Below are 6,540 nucleotides of genomic sequence, written 5' to 3'. Positions count from 1 at the left end.
ATTGTCTCAGTCGTGAAGGATTTCTCCTCCACCGAAAGAGAACAAGAAATAGAAGTGCAGCATCTGAAGAACAGATACTACACTTTGATCTTGTCCCGAAGAGTACCTATTTACTATGCCTCCCCACGGGACAGAGTTAGACACCAGGGTCGTTTTTTAACGTGGAGAAAAGGAACAAAAATAAAAATTGTCTCAGTCGTGAAGGATTTCTCCTCCACCGAAAGAGAACAAGAAATAGAAGTGCAGCATCTGAAGAACAGATACTACACTTTGATCTTGTCCCGAAAGTAGTAGTAACACCACCACCACCAACAACAACAACAGCAACAACAACAACAACAAATGAAAGCAAACAGCAATAAAGGGAGATAATTCGAAATCCACTTCCGCTTAAAAAAAAAAAATTTGGATCAAAACGTCTTATATATTAGAAGAAATTCGTTTTAAAATTTGCAAATCATATTTCATCGTTTTCTTTTAAAGTAGACAAATTTTGCGTCGCAAGATTTTGATGAAAAGTAAGTAATTAATTCGTTCGGTTTCTTTTTTTTTTTTTTTAATCTGTTTTCTAAGTCGATTGTGAAGAAAACGTGGGTTTGTTTTACTGTACACATAGATTCGAAAAAGTTGTCAAAAAACACATATATAACAAATAAATGTTATCAAAGGCAAGATAAGTTACTTTTCTACCAAACTGGATATATTTTTTGTGTTTTTATTCAATGTAACATATTTATTCAGCTCGAAAAACATGCATTGTTTACCGATGTATTGGAAAATTCAAGATGGCGTCTCACACCCTCTTTAACACCGTAAGTATGGAAAAAGGTGTTATAAATAAAAAACTATACAAAATACTATTAAAAACCCGTCGAATATATGTCAACCTATGTCACGGTAACATATATTGACCGAGTTTTTAACAGTATTTTATCCGGTTTTTTATTTATAACATCTTTTCCCAAACTTACCGTGTTAAAGAGAGAATAAAACGCCATCTTGAATGTTCCAATACATCGGTACTGTATGTTTTTCGAGCTGAATAAACATGTTACATTGAATAAAAACACGAAAAATATATCCAGTTACGTAGAAAAGTAACTTATCTTGCTTTTGATAACATTTATTTGTTATATATTTGTTTTTTTGACAACTATGTGGGTAAATTTACCTTTAATTTGTCGACTTAGAAAGGTTTTCGGGTACGCTGAGAACGAATATCGCATTTATTTTTTGCGCAAACACGCAGTTATCCATATTGGAAGACATTCAGTATCCAACGTTTTTCCATGGAGGGGCGGGAGCGGGTGTGTTGTGACGGCCGCCACAACACACCCGCCCACGCTCCTCCATGGAAAAACGGTTAATTAAACTGCAGAACCACCTCTTAAACGACACAAGTTCTATAATTAAATACCCCCTCCCCCCAAAAAAGAACGAAAAACATAAGATATGCTTTTGTAAACCGCTCGTGAAAACTTAATTTTTTTTTTTTTTTTTTAATAGATCAATTAACCGTAAATTTGCGACGGATTTGATCATCAGATTTGTGGCCAGCAACATCGAATATCCCTAAAAAAAAAAAAAAAAAATTAGTGGTCGGTGTTCTGTTGTAGCGAAAGGTAATATTTACCTTTTAAATTTATTTTAATGAATATTACTTTTTTTTTTTTTTTTACATCACCACATTATCAAGGCCAAGAGGCCACTCAAGGATAAGGGTTAAAGAGTGTACAGTAGAAATTGGACAATATAGTAATCATTAGTAATGAAAATTTGGTAAATTTGATAACTTATATGGAACGGCTCATCAAGAACTTATTTACGTTAGACTTGAACACAACATTATTGTAGTCAGCCAGAAAGCAGGAAAACGGAAGACAATTCCACAGGCATGCAGTTCTAAGAAAGAAGCTTTGTTCATGGAATCTACGTTTAGGTTTAGGCACAGATAAAGAGTGGGGGAATTATTGATAGAGCTAGACGAGTGTTTCTTGTGAAAGTTTGGCGAGGGGGGGACCATAGATTGAAGCTCAGTCGAACACTTTCCATGAAAATAACGATACATCAGAGACAAACTCGCAACATCTCTTCTGTGAGATAGAGGTTGCAGGGAAGAGAAAAGGACATCTCCTACGAGGCCACGAAGTCTATTTTGAACTCTATCAAGGCAGGACAAGTCCTTTCTAGCAGCTCCTGCCCAGATGTGGCAGCAGTATTCCATCCTTGGACGTACCTAGCTCTTATATAGATAGAGAATAGCATCAGCAGTGAGATATTTACCGGATCGATAGAAAGATCCCACCATTTTTCCAGCGGCGTTGGCAACAGATTTGATGTACGTGTTCCATTTAAGATCAGGAGTAAAGGTCAAGCCCAGAAGCTTGTCAAAACTTGAGGCCTCCTGAAGACAAGAGCCATTCATTTCAATCGATGCCAGATGTGGATTAGAATGTTGATGATGTAAAGAGAGAAGCTTGGTTTTAGATGCATTAAAAGTAACCAGCCACTCCTTTCCCCATTGTACTACGTGCTCAAGATCAGAGGAGAGAGAATTGGAGAGAACTTGGTCGTTTACTGTCTTAGATATGCTACCATTCTTGTCTTTACGTTCTTTCCTTTCACTCAAGATTTCTTGGAATTTACCCCTTCCCCCTCCAATAAATCTTACTTTTTTTTGCGCCAACGTCGGTGGTGGAGGGGGGGATTCCAGTTGCATGTGGCATATTTAGCTTCTTTTGCCGTTTTTTCGTTATTGAAAAACAAGATGGCCGCCATTAAAAATGATAAGGATTACGTTGGATACTGAATGTCTTCAAATATGGATAGCTACATGTTTGCGCAAAAAATAAATGCGATATTCGTTCTCAGCATACCCGAAAACTTTTAAAAGTCGACAAATTAAAGGTAAATGCTGAGGGGTCGGTAAACTAAAAAGAATACCTCTATGTGTGCAGTAATACAAACCCGCATTTAATTGTTTTTAATTTATTTATTTAGCATTCGAAGTAATGGCACACATAGCTGTACCCTCTCCCCTATTTTCGTCCTTTTTTTTTTTTTTTTTTTGTTTTTTCAGCGGATTATTAACGACTGGTCACTAATCCAATAGATTATCAAAAGCAAAAAACAAATCAATAATATTTTTAAGGGGTGTTTCGTTTCTAATACAACGTTCTAGTAAATCGATCCCCCATTTTGGAAACATCGCGTTTTTTGGGCTTACTTTTGCAAATTTAGCCTTTATGAAGGCTAAACTGTTTTAAAAAAAAAAAAAAAAAAAAAAAAGGCTAAATTTGCGAAATTTATCCGAAAAAATATGCTTCCAAAATGGAGGATCTATTTACTAGAACGTTGTATTGGAAATGGAGCAGTGGGGCAGTCAATAGTTAATATTTTTTAAGGGGTGCTCCACTGGAGCACCCCTTAAAAAATATTTTTTAAGGGGTGCTCCACTGGAGCACCCCTTAAAAAATATTAACTATTGAATTTATTTTTATTGTTATTTTTTTTTATTTTTGATAATCTGGTAGATTAGTGACCATTTTACAATAATTCCTTTAAAAATGAAAAAATTATGGGGGAAGGGGTACCGTTTCTATACGTGCACCGAAGTAATAAGATTAATTTCAACATAAGGTGGGGGGGGGATATTGGCACCATAGATTAGCAGACATACTCTGGATACAGAGCTACCAAAAACACTGTGTGCATTGCTTATCATTACTGAAAGATCATGTTTGATTTTCTCTTTGCAAGCATTTGTATTAAATTCTATTTGTAAAGTTACCCAACACGTTGTAGTCTCAGTCGCAAAGTAGACAAAAAATAGAAAAGAATTTGTGGGTTTGTATTACTGTACACATAGGTTCGAAAAAAGTTGTCAAAGTTGATAAGTGGTGACCACCCTGTAAAAAAAAAACAAAAACAAATATATAACAAATGTTATCAAAGGCAAGATAAGTTACTTTTCTACCTAACTGGATATTTTTAAATTAAAGGGTTTGTTTTACTGTACACATAGATTCGAAAAAGTTGTCAAAAAACAAATATATAACAAATAAATATTACCAAAGGCAAGATAAGTTACTTTTCTATCTAACTGGATAATATGTTAGTGTTTTTATTTAATGTAACATGCTTATTCAGCTCGAAACATACAGTGTTTACCGATGTATTCGAAAATTAAAAATGGCGCCCGACTCTCTCTTTGACACAGTAAGTTTGGGAAAAGGAGTTAAAAATAAAAAACTAGACAAAATACTGTTAGAAACTCGCTCAATATATGTTGCCGCAACATAGGCTGACATATATTCGGTGTTTTTTTAACAGTATTTTGTCTAGTTTTTTTATTTTTAACTAATTTTCCCAAACTTACCGTGTCAAAAAGAGAGTCGGGCGCCATTTTTAGTTTTCCAATACATCAGTAAACACTGTATGTTTTTCGAACTGAATAAACATATTACATTAAATAAAAACACTAAAAAAAACATATCCAGTTAGGTAGAAAAGTAACTTATCTTGCCTTTGATAACATTTGTTATATGTTTGTTTTTTGATAACTTTTTCGAACCTGTGTACAGTAAGACAAACCTGAATTTGTATATATTTCTTTTTGTTGACCTCGATCGGAATCAATTTTTTTTCCTGCTGTTGCGATCATAAACTCGCATGCACAGTACATTTTACTTACATAATTTACTTACCTTAATTTAGTTTTACTTACATGTTTTAACTACCTTGATATGTTTTACTAATGTTTTATGATAGTTCTATGAAGATGAGGATAACCGTCCACAAAAAAAAAAATGAATAAAGAAATTATGAAGCCTCATCTCGAAGAATTGCAAAAAATAAGAATAAATATTATATAACATTGTATTTTATTTAAAAACAAAAGTTTATTCTATTTTATAAAACAAAACATTAACAGCATTTTATTTATTATTTCATGCAAAATTTAAGTATTACATATTTGTAAAAAAAAAAAAAAAAATTTGTTTACAAAAGTTTCACATTTTCTTTCATGATAATCTGTTTATTTGTTTTACATTAAAATCATGTGGGATTGGCTAGTAACTTTTCTATTTTGGCTAGTTAACGAAAATATTTAGTTGTCAAAGGTCAACAAAAGAGAAATTTGTCCATAGAGCCCTGATATGCTTAACATAATCAGCCGAAACTGAACAAAATATAAAATATAAAAACACTCCATCTTTGGGACTATTTTACTATATTTGTCCAAAATTTTCTGTGTATGTCTATTTAGCAGTTTTGCATGGTGCTGATCTCAAATTTAAATATGTTTAGGCCTTGGGGACTTTGAGGCTAAATGGGGTGGGGGCAAATGATGGACTAAGTCATTTCTTTTTTGCAGAACTTAAATTACATACGTTAAAGCCTAAAACCGCACCGTTTGTTCATTTTCACCAGGATTTGACATCTCCTCGGAACTTTTGAGGTTAAATGGAGTGGGGGGGGGACAAATGCTGAACTTAGTTATTTTTTCTATGCTTAGTTCACTGTGCATGTTTCACTTGTTTTTCTTTTAAATTCAGCCAATAATAATAGTTAGAAATTACATTTACAAACTATTAAATCAACTTTAACACTGATTCACATATATAAAAATTTGGTTCTTATTCAGATTTCAACCAGATGCAGGTCTGGCCGGGTGATAAGGAGAGCTAGGTTTGCCCAGTTATCAGGGTTCCCTTCTTGGTGTTGCAGACAAAGTCCGACAATAAGGCAAACCAATACGGTCAGAGTTAGCACAGCTGCAGAAGTTTATGGAAAGGTGTTGCAGTGCTTGACCATTTCGTAGATTTTTTTTTATTTGAAATTGGTAGAAAAACTAGAATTATCATTCAAATGTTGATTATATCTGAAAACTAGTATTTCTCTAAGGAGCAACTATTGTACAAAAGAAACATAAACTGCATTAACTTTAGTTTAAAGCAAAAAAATATAAAAATGAGAAGAAGGTGAATTCTTAGAGCATATGAAACTTAATTTACATCAGAAGATGGTTTATGGCATATCAACCCTTTTATATCTTCAAATATTTATTCATTGAGTTTGGTTTGGTTGTTTTGTAGAAAGCTTTTATTCTTCCAGCTCTTTGTATCTTTAATCACGAGTTTGTAGTGTTTGGTTTGGTTGTCTTATAGTGGATTTTGTTGTTTTTGTTCCCTGCCTTACAGAACATGAATGAGTTTTGCAATGGGAGAGGGAAAAGCGTTATATTATTAATGTTTGGTAGATTTTAAGTAAGGAAACCAGTTGGAAAGTGGCGGAGGGAAAAAGGAAAAGAAAGTTTGTTTTTAATTTTTGTTTTGCAGAACATAATTAAGTTTTGTAAAAGGAATAGAAAAACAAAAACATCAATATTAGACGTGTTTCATCTAAGGAAGCCAATATTTTCAGACATTATTGTTTAAAAAAAATACATATTTTTTTTTCTTTTTTTTTTACATAGGCATCATCACTTATCAAGGCCAAGAGGCCACTCAAGGATAAGGGTTAAAGAGTGTACAGTAG

At 33.3% G+C, this 6,540-nt stretch overlaps 1 protein-coding gene across 1 annotated transcript in view; it reads left to right on the top strand.

The window, feature by feature from the left end:
* Nucleotides 1-399: 399 nt before the first annotated feature.
* LOC145270604 (uncharacterized) overlaps nt 400-6,540 on the top strand; it is an 80,171-nt gene continuing 74,030 nt past the window's right edge. Inside the window, exon 1 of the mRNA XM_080126233.1 lies at nt 400-518. The gene's annotated coding sequence lies outside the window, so the exon portion shown is untranslated. The remainder of the gene's footprint in view (nt 519-6,540) is intronic.

This window comes from Euprymna scolopes, chromosome 46 (genome assembly GCF_053919585.1).
Source record: "Euprymna scolopes isolate OS-2025 chromosome 46, ASM5391958v1, whole genome shotgun sequence".
NCBI classification, from domain to species: domain Eukaryota; kingdom Metazoa; phylum Mollusca; class Cephalopoda; order Sepiida; family Sepiolidae; genus Euprymna; species Euprymna scolopes.
This window is presented reverse-complemented; position numbering and strand designations above follow the sequence as displayed.